Here is a 12,856-nt window from a genome sequence, read left to right as displayed (position 1 = left end):
TTAAATTTTATTTTATTGATTAAAGTATTACAAATAGTATAGTACATATGTCTCCTTTTTTTCCCCATTGACCTTCCCCCAGCCTCCCCTACCCCCCAACATTTTTATCTTTTATAGAAGATTTTTATTTTGAATATTGGTTTCAACACTATGTCTGTCCAAGTCAAGTATAGTTCTTTTTTTTCTTTTTTTTTAAAAATATATTTTATTTATTTTTTACAGAGAGGAAGGGAGAGAGATAGAGAGTTAGAAACATCGATGAGAGAGGAACATCGATCAGCTGCCTCCTGCACATCTCCTACTGGGGATGTGCCCGCAACCCAGGTACATGCCCTTGACCGGAATCGAACCTGGGACCTTTCAGTCCGCAGGCCGACGCTCTATCCACTGAGCCAAACCGGTTTGGGCTCAAGTATAGTTCTTAACTCTTGTGTCAATTCAGATTAGTGTCCTTCAAATTTTTCATTTATGTTTTGAGAAAAATTTATAGAACGCTGTCAAATACAATTGAAATCTGCATATGAATTCATGTTAGAAAATGTGTAGTCATTATTATTGACATGTACTATGAAAAGGTTTTATTTCAACATAAATTCTTGTACCTGTTTAGCCAGATCACAAATAAGACTTTACTTTCTTCGGTACTACAAATTTTGCTTGTTCATATGCAATGTCATATCGATGAAATATATAGTTCACACTGCTATTTCTTTGGCTTAAGTTATTGAATATTTGGCAAGTATCCCTTTTGTTTCAAGAAATTTTTGAATTAACAGCACAGTAAATTTTCTTTTGTCCAAAACCCAACTAACAAGAACTGGCAAAAAACACAAGATCATCAAATTCATAGTCTCTTCTCTATTTCAACAGGTTCCATAAATTGGCAGTGATACATAACACTTGCATCATATCATGAATGATTTTAACAACTGTATGCATTATATTTTTAATTTAATTTCCTCAGAAACTGAGCACAGATATTTTTATTATATACTATATAGTGGACTAAAACAATAAAGGAAACATCAGTTTTAATTCCAATAAATATGGAATTTTGACCTAACAAATAGCTGGAGAACTGTACATCAGGACAGAAATTAATTTTTCTTTATGTAGCTGAAATTCATTTGTTAGCAGATGGAAAAGATTCAAAAACACCTAAGCTACAAGTTCTATTTTTCTGCTGCTAAATGACGTCTTTGTCAATTTGAATGTTCTCTGAACAAAAGTGCCCCCAAAATATTTGTTGGACAGTGTCTCTCATAATGTATGATTCATCCAAAGCTAAGAAAAGTATTTACAATGTTTCAAATTTTGAATTAAGCATATTTTCATATTGATTGAAAATTTTCATATTCTAAGAGTCATTGTTTGATGGCTTAATTGAAGATTTCACTTTTGTAAAATGTCATTTTTAGTCTATTCTATTAATTTTGTAACAGGTTCCATAATAGAAATAATTTCTTCATCACTCCATCTATACTGATAAAAGGGTAATATGCTAATTAGACTGGATAGATGGGACATCTTCCAGATGTCCTTCCAGACAAAGCCATGGCAGCTGTGAGGGTCAAGAGCAGGCGGCCACAGCGGCCGGCAGTGGCAACAGCAACAGGATGATGGGGTAGGCATCTTTCCCTGATTGGCCTGGTTGCCTCCCACAGAGGGAGGCCAGACTGAAGCTTAGGCAGGGAATAGGCCTAAGCCTTCAGTAGGACATCCTCTGAGGGCTCCCGGACTGTGAAAGGGGGCAGGCCCGGCTGAGGGACCACCCCCAAGTGCACGAATTTTCATGCACTGGGTCTCTAGTATAAAAATAATTTCTTTATTGTGAGAGAATACCAGACATGTTAGAGCCTGTCAAAATTAAAAATTTATATCCTGTTTAAAAGCTAAATTAATAAAATTGGGAAATATTAATTTTTTCATTAATTTTGTTGTTTTTACTTTTTAGGCAGATAACCTAAATGATTAAATTCTTTGTTTTAGATTGTTTAATTCTAATTTGAATAGATTTAGAGTTGGCAAGTATATTTCATGTGTTTTTCAATGATTGGGGTGTTAGGATTTAGATGGATCCTTGCCGGGAGCCGGTCCATGCTTGCTGTTTCAAGGGACCTGGCATATATGGCATACTGTTCTTAATATGTTTGCTCACCTTCTTGGCACTATGTGTTTTAACCAAGGTCTCTGAGAAAGGTTGTTTTCCTAGGTAGGGATTTTCCCCTGAAGTTAGGGAGGGAATAAAACCTCTTAACTAGTGCCAGGTGGGTAATTAATCACTTTAACTACGAACAATCATGCTTAAGCTACATAATCTTTACTCCCTGGAATGAAGATAAGAAACGCCCTAACCTTTGTAATAGAGATTGATAGGATTGAATCAACTGGTATAAATACAGATGTAATAAGACAGCAACAGACAGAACTTAGTATACGGAACCAAGAGAGACAGAACCTAGGCACAGAACCTACACAGAACTAGAGACAGAAGAACTTCGCTGGAGAGAACATGGCAAAAGAACCTGGACTGAACCTGACTACAGAAGTGGGCAAGAGAACCTGACTAGAACCTGGTGACTGAACCTGGCTGGAGAACCTGGACAGAACCTGGCTGGAGATCCTAAGCAGAACTTCACTGGAGATCCAGACCAGAACTTGGCTGGAGATCCTGGCTAGAGATCCTGGCTAGGCTGCTGATCAACTGAATGCTGTTTCCGTGTCATTTCTTCTTCACCGACTCCGTCCACACCTTTGGGGACCCCTGGACCCGCTGGGGATGGACCCCAGCATCTGGCGCCCGAACAGGGACCCCTAGGTAAGCGCCCCACTCTCGGGATGGATAGGACTCCACCGTAGGAGAGGGTGGATAGTCTTCGCCGACTCCGTCCACACCTTTGGGAACCCCTGGAACAGGATTCCCTTAGGTAAGCCCCCCCATTGAGAACCCCCACACTCAGGACGGATAGGACTCCACCAGGGTACTGCAGACCCCCCTATAGAGGATAAGTAGGGTAAGAAGGTGGATAGTACAGAACTTAGATTGAGAAGATGTGCCATACTGAGTCCAAAGAAAGAAGACTCTGTATTGATCTTTAGATTAAGAAGATGTGCCATACTGAGTCTAAAGAAAAAAGACTCCGTATTGATCTTTTAACACATATGCTTGCTAGCAGAGGAGTTAAGGTTACTCCCAGTCAGATGGAACATTTTATACAAGAAATATGTCCATGCTTTTCTGAGGAAGGAAAGGTGCCAGAAAGGTAAATGTAGAGGCATGGGAGAAGGTAGGCCCAAGGAGCCTTATCCTTAACCCCACTGCAGCCTTTCCACCCCAGGAAAGTGCAGGATTGGCAAGCTCTCCCTGGGGTGATAGATCAGGACTCAGGTAATAGCGGAAAGCGCCATTCCACTCTTAAAATGGATACAAGAGAGCATTTCAGGTTTTTCTTTTTAATGCCTGCTTTTAAAAAATAAAAAAGGGGGAATTTGCCGGGAGCCGGTCCATGCTTGCTGTTTCAAGGGACCTGGCATATATGGCATACTGTTCTTAATATGTTTGCTCACCTTCTTGGCACTATGTGTTTTAACCAAGGTCTCTGAGAAAGGGTGTTTCCCCAGGTAGGGATTTTCCCCTGAAGTTAGGGAGGGAATAAAACCTCTTAACTAAGTGCCAGGCGGGTAATTAATCACTTTAACTATGAACAATCATGCTTAATCTACATAATCTTTACTCCCTGGAATGGAGATAAGAAACGCCCTAACCTTTGTAATAGAGATTGATAGGATTGAATCAACTGGTATAAATACAGATGTAATAAGACAGCAAGACACAGAACTTAGAACACAGAACTTAGAACACAGAACTTAGAATACAGAACCTACACAGAACTAGAGACAGAAGAACTTCACTGGAGAGAACATGGCAAAAGATCCTGGACTGAACCTGACTTACAGAAATGGGCAAGAGAACCTGACTAGAACCTGGTGACTGAACCTGGCTGGAGAACCTGGACTGAACCTGGCTGGAGAACCTAGCGAGGGAACATGGCTACAGAACCTGGCTGGAGATCCTAAGCAGAACCTCTCTGGAGATCCAGACCAGAACTTGGCTGGAGATCCTGGCTAGGCTGCTGATCAACTGAACGCTGCCTCCATGTCATTCCTTCTTCGCCGACCTCATCTACACCTTTGGGGACCCCTGGACCTGCTGGGGTTGGACCCCGGCAGATCCTCCTATTGTTTTCTCATTAATCTTTTTAAAAACTACTTTAAACATTATTGCTCATACTGCTTTTACTTTTTTATTGGCTTTTTTTTTTCTTTTTAATTATTTGAAACATCTGCCATTCTGTCCCTATTATAGTTGGTTATGTAATTTTGATGTTACACATTATGTCTCAGAGAAACTAACACAATATCTTTGCTTTCTTTTTAAAGATTGTAAGACTATTAAAATGTTTTAAAGTTTATTAATTCCATCTTTTAGTTTAGATATTATTAGTGGTTAATAGTTTAAATCTACTTTATGTTTATGCTTCCAAGTCATTATTTGTCTGTGTTTGTTTTTTAATGAAGTCAATACTGACTTAGAAAAAAATCTGTTAAAATAATTTTTAATATTTTGTTAGACATTTAATTCTGATTTCAGGCAACTTATAGTGTTGATACATTTTGACTGCTCGCCCTAACTGATTTGGATCAGTAATAGAGCATCAGCCTGTGGACGAAAGGGTCCCAAGTTTGATTCTGGTCAAGGGCATGTACCTTGGTTGTGTGCACATCCCCAGTGGGGGGTGTGCAGGAGGCAGCTGATCGATGTTTCTAACTCTCTATCCCTCTCCCTTACTCTGTAAAAAATCAATAAAATATTAAAAAAATAATAATGTATTTGCTCAAAATGTTTCCAAATATTGTTCACTATATTATATTTAATTTTAATACAATCCTAATATATAAAAACCCTGGGTCATAATGACTAGTAATGACTGAGGCTCACCAACCGGAAGTCAGTCCTGCAGTAAGCGCTGCAGGCGCGGTGCCCCAGCACTGACTGCTGAGGGGGCTGCGAATCAGGGCCAGAGAGAGGCCTGAAGAGAGAAGCAGGGACTGATCCATTGCCTCTGTGGCAGCTTTTAATCAGCACTTGCTTCTCTCTTTCTCTCCCAGTCTAGACAGCACCCCCACCTCTATTTCTTTCCAGGCCTCCACCAGGTCTGCTGATCAGCCCTGCCTTTCTGATCAGGCACTGTTGATAGGCCCAGAGACGCTAACTGGCATAAAAATGGACCAATCAGAACCAAATCTGGGTCAACTATAAGGAGCCAATGGCTGCCTAGGAGGTGGAGCTTTTGACACTGACTGGCATAAAAACCAACCAATCAGAACCAAATTGGCCGGCAAAGGAGGGCCATAGGGGATGAGATCAGACCAGCAGGGGAGGGCAGTTAGGGGCGATCAGGCAGGCAGAGGCAGTTAGGGGCGATCAAGGCAGGCAGGCAGGTGAGTGGTTAGGAGCCAGTGGTCCCAGAGTGTGAGAGGTAGTCATAAATCCCCCAAGGGTTCCTGGATTGAAAAGGGTGCAGGCCGGGCTGAGGGACCTCCCCCCCTCTGTGCACGAATTTTATGCAGTGGGCCACTAGTGAACAAATAAGCATTTTTGTCTTGCTCTAATGCAACATATTGCAAGTGCCATTCATCATAAAACTCTGGCAAACCTTCTTCCACTATTTTTATATTAGTTTAGTCATAGTGTTGTGGGCACTTCTCACTGACACTAGAGATGTGTTACTAGACAACCCCCTGAGCCAGTGGGAGAGGGCTCTTTCCAACCTCGATGCTTGTCTGCTCATATAAATGAATTTATATAAGACACCTTGACTGTGTTATGAAGCCAATTTATTAAAGCAATTGAAGCATGAGCCTTTATTGAAAACCAAAGCAAGCAAACCTATACACCTGGCTTATGAAGCACAGGCAGACTCTCAGCTAATAGGAAGAGCTAGTTGGGTGGGGGTCTGAGGTGTTACATACCTTCCTGTCTATAGGTCTCAAAATGTCTCTGCTGATTATTTTGGTGCAGATGAATTATCAAGGTCCTTTTTTTTTTTTTTTTTTTTTTTAACTTTGCTGTGGCCTTCCCAAAATTCATGAAAAGCACCCAGCATTTTTATCTTGCCAAGCCTTGAGACTACTGGCTTTTCTGCTTAGGGAGTAAAACTGCCTTTTTTTCCCCTTTCCTCTTCCCTCCTCCCTTTCTGCATTCTCTAATTAGGGAAGTTTTTTCACCATTTGCTCTCAAGTGTCCTTGTTGGGGATGATAATGGCTTGTTACTTACAAGCTGGCAAAAAATTGCCCACAATGTTTGGCCTAGTTTTAACTTTCCTGTCTCAATTTCCCTATTTTGCCTGCTCTGGAATCCTATAACAATAGTACCAGCTTCCATGTCACCATTTCATTCTGCACAGTAGTGTTTTCATTTTAAATTAAAAATGTGTCCATATTTATTTGTAAACTAAAAATAATTTAATTATATCATAACTAAAACCCTTAGGCATTTTACTTAATTATCAGTTACAAGTTATTTACATGTTACTGTTACTTGTGCTGGCCATATAAAATATTCAAATAAACATTAAAATATTACATCAGTTTGTAAAAGATCATTTGAACTAAATGAATGTTGATATCAACTAGATTTTCAATGCATTTATGTGTAATACTGAAAATAATGAACATGTCCAACATACACAATTAAATAAAACAATAAAGCTTAAAGTGGAACAATAATTAGAAGAAGTGAAGTCTTACCCAAACTACAAGGGTATTTATTGAAAATTATTTACACGTCTTCAGCTTTAAAATTTCTAAATGTGCCACTAACCACATTCCAAGTGCTCAATAGCTACATGTAGAGCTAAAGGCCACTGTATTGGAGAGTGCAGTTTTAGACATTTGAAAAACACATTTCCTTGACCATTATGTACACAATGGTATTATACTAAGCCCTTCTCTGGACCTCCATTTCTTCTTCAATACAACTGAGATAACATGCTTCAAATTTCATAAGAGTATTATAGAGCTCTAGTGGAGATGTCACAGTGGAGGTATGTGGGAACCACGCCAAGGTCCCCAGATAGTAAAGGCCAATGGGAGCACAGAGGCCTTGTTGTCAATACTCCAGAATGGCCAAGGCCACTCTGAGCATGAGCCTAATCAGGGTGCCCAAGGCCAAGATACCATGAGTGGGTGCAAGGACACACGGTACACTGTGCCTTTCTGTAACCCAAATGATTGATATCACTGGTGGCAGGTAGACTTCTTTGTCTAAGGAGTAATATACAGGTTACTGACCAGAGAGAGGGCAGAGAGAGCTCAGAGAAGCAGAGGCAGCAGGGAAAGAGAATGTAGCTCCTATGTGTGCAGGAGAGAGAGCTCAGACAGAGCTGAGAGCTGGTACTGCTGTGATGTAAGGCTAAGACAGCGGTTCTCAACCTGTGGGTTGCGACCCCTTTGGCGGTCGAATGACCTTTTCACAGGAGTCGCCTAAGACCATCCTGCATATCGGATATTTATATTACGATTCATAACAGTAGCAACATTATAGTTATGAAGTAGCAATGAAAACAATTTTATGGTTGGGTCACAACATGACCCAACATAGTATTTAAAGGGCCAGAAGGTTGATAACCACTGGGCTAAGAGCTCATAGAGAGCTCAGAAATATAGCTGCTATGTTAACCAGCCAGTGTGCTGGGCAGGGGAGACAGGAGAAGCTGCTGAGTTGGACAGGCTGCTAGAGAAGCTGATGAGGCAGAGAGCTCAGCAACCACTAACAGTGGTTCTCAACCTTCCTAATGCCTCGACCCTTTAATACAGTTCCTCATGTTGTGGTGACCCCCAACCATAAAATTATTTTCATTGCTACTTCATAACTGTAATTTTGCTACTGTTATGAATCGTAATGTAAATATTTGATATGCAGGATGTATTTTCATTGTTCGCGACCCACAGGTTGAGAACCGCTGCCTATGATGTGAGTCTAGGAGGCAGCATGCAGCTGCTCATATCATAGCTGTGAGCACAGAGACCAATGCTGCTTTGTGGGAAAGATATGTCCAACTGCCTGCCTGTATGGACTTTGCTATGAAGAATTGTCTTGTCTGATGGCTTATGCGGCCACTGGCTTCTGCAATAAAGATTCATTCTTATACACCCACAACTTCTCACGGCTTCTCCATCTAAGACCCAGCGTCTAAGGAGGTCCAGCCCAAGGCAGAGGATAGTGAGCAGAGGATAAAGGAGGAACTTGGGCTAAGTTCCCAACCGTTAGTACAGTGGGCAGGGTGTGGGGAAGAACCAGCCTTGGCATAGTCAGGAAGAATTTAGAAGACTACATGGACTCAGAGCAATTCAGAGCAGCAGTGCTGAGCAGTGCTCCTGCTGGCTCTGACAAGGTGTTAATTAATAATGGTTATTTATCTTTTTAAATCTCTAAGCCATCTCTTAAAAATTCTTTAGATAATTTTTCATATTTAAGATAGTGCTATTATTCATTCAGAATTACAGATTTAGAGTAAATATATCTAGCTATTTTAAGTGGGATAAATTTTGAATTACAAAATATAATCCTCAGTAAAGGTAATATTTTTTTCTCAAAGCAAGTGGCTTTTATAATTATTAATATTATGTTATTATTATTACTGAAAATAAAGAATAAGTATATAGTGTTTTTTTCCTAATGAACATTCAATAAAACTGAAAAGGAGATGAAAGTTAACTTGTAGCTTAGTCATTAATAAGAGTATGAAATATCATATACTATGATTCCATTTCATATTACAAACCTCAATAACTTTCTTTCTATCATGAATAATATGCTATGAACTCAACCTTTTAAAATAATAATTTCCAATCTATTATATATCTATTACATTTTATATTTTTTGTGTGATTGAGAAGTATGTTGTTATGCTTCAACTAAATTTCATATTCTAAAGTAGCACAATTAACACTTCTTTAGTGAAAGATTCTAACACTTCAGGGTTACCTTTTCAAATACTTCTCACTTTGTAGTGTAAGCCTGGCACAAATCCCAGAATGTGATTCTGACACACCATTTTCTTCGCCTTAGGAACAAGCTTTAGAAAAGTAATTTTCTATTAGCAACAATAATTGAACTCAGTCTATTTCCCTATACTTCCTATCTAAAACCAAATATTCTCTAAATATCAAGGCAAGACCCTATACCAGGGGTGGACAAACTTTTTGACTCGAGGGCCACAATGGGTTCTTAAACTGGACCGGAGGGCCGGAACAAAAGCATGGATGGAGTGTTTGTGTGAACTAATATAAATTCAAAGTAAACATCATTACATAAAAGGGTACGGTCTTTTTTTTTTTTAGTTTTATTCATTTCAAACGGGCCGGATCCGGCCCGCGGGCCGTAGTTTGCCCACGGCTGCACTATACACTATAAAGAGTAAAAAAATATGTTTTAAATATTTAGACTTTAGGGCACTTATAACCTCATGAGTGAAATAGAAATTGTAAATAAATAAGTTGAAAGGATCAATGTGTAAATGTAAACAAAGAAACTCAGGCCAGATGCATCGGAATGCAAAGGAAAAATTACTAGGGGTGTTGATATACTGTTAACTCGAGTAATCTGAACTCAAGTAGTGGATAGGATATTGCCATAGTTCAGATGTGGATACTGGGCCATCTAAATGGAGCCAAGCAGCATGAGCAAGGTCTACAGGGCAGACAAGTTCTGGGTATATTTGAGAAATTGCAAGAGGCACAGAAGACATGAATTTGAAGCATATTATGGACATAGTACATTGTGAAAATACAAGATGATGAAAGAGAGTTTGAGGTAGACAAAATTGTGGAGGACCTTCTGTGACAGGTGAAAGGAGCTGGAACTTGCTCAAAAAGCAATAAGCAGGCTGACCTGAGTGGCGATGGTTAAAATGGGATGCAATTTTAATAGACAGAAGAGAGACCGCTATGGAGTATTGTCATTGAAGTTTTGAATATGGATCTCTCACCATTATTATCCTAGTGCATCAAAAATGTTATGTTACCAAGCTGTAATTATTACAACAAAAAGTGGACCCACAAATGTAAAAAAACATTCAACAAAATAATAATAAAGATAGGAATGATACTATTTATTTCAGGGTTACTATGTGCCAGATGCTCACCTTATATCACATACCATCAATTTCTATTGAAGGAACAGATTTTCACAGTGATTAATTAGTCAAAGGTTTACAGTTAGTGTCAGGCTGAGTCTGAGAGTATCTGAGCCCAAGAATGCAGAACACATGATCACTATTCCTGATTGTTAAGGTGACATTTTATTTTTTCAACCTGGAAGAGAAACAAATATTTTGATCTGAAAGATAATCTGTTTCTATTTCTTTTTTTCTTTTTTCTTTTTGTCCTTCGGGAGACAATTTATGACACAGAGAGTGTAAATGATGTTCCAGAGATTCAAAGTTTCCTTGTGAAGAGACTTGTGTAAAACGAACACTTGATGTTATGTTAATGAATGGAAAGAGGAATGAACATGGTTTCAGCTACAGTTGTGTTTTGTTTTGTAGCACTTAGCATGTTTCATGGATTTAAATAATACAAAAACAAATGGTGGCCTACATAGCTCTTAATAAATGTACACAGGATCAGACGAGATCGGGTGCGTTTGCAGAAGGCTCATTATGGCACCTGTAACCAAACCCCTGCGGTTTGTTTGTAAAACATAGCTGAAGGCAGGAAGGCTCTGATTACTTCTTTGCAAGAGTAGGAAGGGAATGAACCCTTACTGGCAGCAAAGGCAATAAATGCCATTCCAGAAAAGAGGGAAGGGCATGCATAAAGCATGGAATGATTTCCGTAACTGTCATTTGAAATGTAAATGCATTGTATATTAAATGTACATGGATATTAAATAGAAAGAACACTGAAAAAAATGTACACAGGATCAATTAATGTGACATGTAAGTAACCATGTAGTTATTATGGATGTTTGGAATCCTATAAACAAAAGCATAAGAAAATAAGTCATATACTGTGTGATTAAGTGAGGAATAGTTAGATTTAGCTACAATTTTGAATTATGAAAGACTATATGCATGAATATGAAATAATTCTAAAAACCATACACTTTAGCTCTTTTGCTTTATACAAATGTATAAACTGAGACTACTACAGGCTAAATTACTTGCCAAGGGTCCTATGATTTGTTAATGAGTAAACCACATCTAGTGTGTTGCATAGAAAAGTCACCAATTCATTGGTTCTTTTTGTGTGTTGGGGGCAGGGAGGGAAAGGGGTTGTGGTTTTGGGGAGGGGACTGGAAAAGTAAATTTAATTTGATATTAAATGTTAACAGAAGACACATTGATGAGTTAAAAAAAAAAAGTAGAAGGAGGAGAAGGAGAAGGAGCCAGTGAAAGACGTTTAAACCAGAATATTTTTTCCTGAGACATTTATTTGATACAGAATTTATATAAATTGTTCTAGATTAGAAGGGAAGAGAGTGAGGAGGAGGGGTTGAGAATAAGGAAGAAAAAGGAAAGAAATAGAAAAATACCACTTTATTCAATAGAATTCAATAACTTGCAAATTGGTTTTGAAGAAAGATAGCCTATCCAGATGGCACAGAAGCAAAACTTAGTTGAAACCACTAACAAGGGAAAGACAGAGAGAATCTCGTCCACTAGCCTGTCCCCAAGTCCATTGCAATCAAATGAAATGTTCTCCCATATTTTTTTCTAAACCTCCAGGCACCAAATTGTCCATCTTTTCCCTTAGTGGTTTATTTATGAATTTGCATTAAGCTAAAAGTAAAAGTAGCTAAAATATCACTTTAAAAGTTAATAAAATAAATTTTATAACAATTCTAAGTTTTTTAAAAAAACAACACACATAAGAAAAAATCTGTTGGACCCCATTATTTCATCCTCTCAATTTTATTTAAATACTAGGGGCCTGGTGCACAAAATTTGTGCACTGGTGGGAGGAGAGTCCCTCAGCCCAGCTTGCCCCCTCTCACAAACTGGGAGCCCTCAGGGGATGTCCTACTGACGGCTTCCCCTTGGGGAGTCACAGTCTGGCCTCCCTTTGTGGGAGGTCACCGGGCTGATCAGGGGAAGGCACCAGCCCCATAACCCTGCTGCTGCAGCCACTGCCAGTCACTGTAGCCACCAAGGATTTTTCATCAACACGGACTCCAGTCCCTTCACCATGAAAAAATGACAACTTTCTTTAGGCATTTTCAAGATGTGTCTTTGATAGGATATGACATTTCTTTATTATTTTTTTATCCTCACCTGAGGATATGTTCCATTGATTTTCAGAGAATGTGGAAGAGAAAGGGAAAGACAGAGAGAAACATCAAAGTGAGAGGAACACTTTGACTGGTTGCCTCCTGCATGAGCCCTGACCTGGGCCCAGGCCTGGGAGGAAGCTGCAACTAGGTGCATGCCCTTGGTCAGAATTGAACCCAGATCCTGCAGTAGGCAGGCCAAGGCATTATCCACTGAGCCAAACCAGCTAGGGCAGGATATGACATTTCTTAGCCCTCCAGTAGCAGACCTTCATTTTTTTGGCCAGGAGTGTGGTGAAAAACCCTAGATCAGCTATTTGGATTCTTATTACCCAAGTTACTAAGAATATTACCAGTGGCATACAGGGAGCTTAGCCAATGAGCGGTCAGAAAAGGTGTTTCCTCTGTAGTTCACACCGATCACCAGGTTGGCCCCCCGCCTAGGCCTGATGCCTCGGCCAGAAGCATCGACCCCCATCACCCTCCGATCGTTGGATCGGCCCCTCAACCAGGCCTGACAC

This window comes from Myotis myotis, unplaced genomic scaffold (genome assembly GCF_014108235.1).
Source record: "Myotis myotis isolate mMyoMyo1 unplaced genomic scaffold, mMyoMyo1.p scaffold_m19_p_2, whole genome shotgun sequence".
Classification (NCBI taxonomy): Eukaryota; Metazoa; Chordata; class Mammalia; order Chiroptera; family Vespertilionidae; genus Myotis; species Myotis myotis.
The sequence above is the reverse complement of the archived record's forward strand: the minus strand, read 5'-3'. Positions refer to the sequence as shown.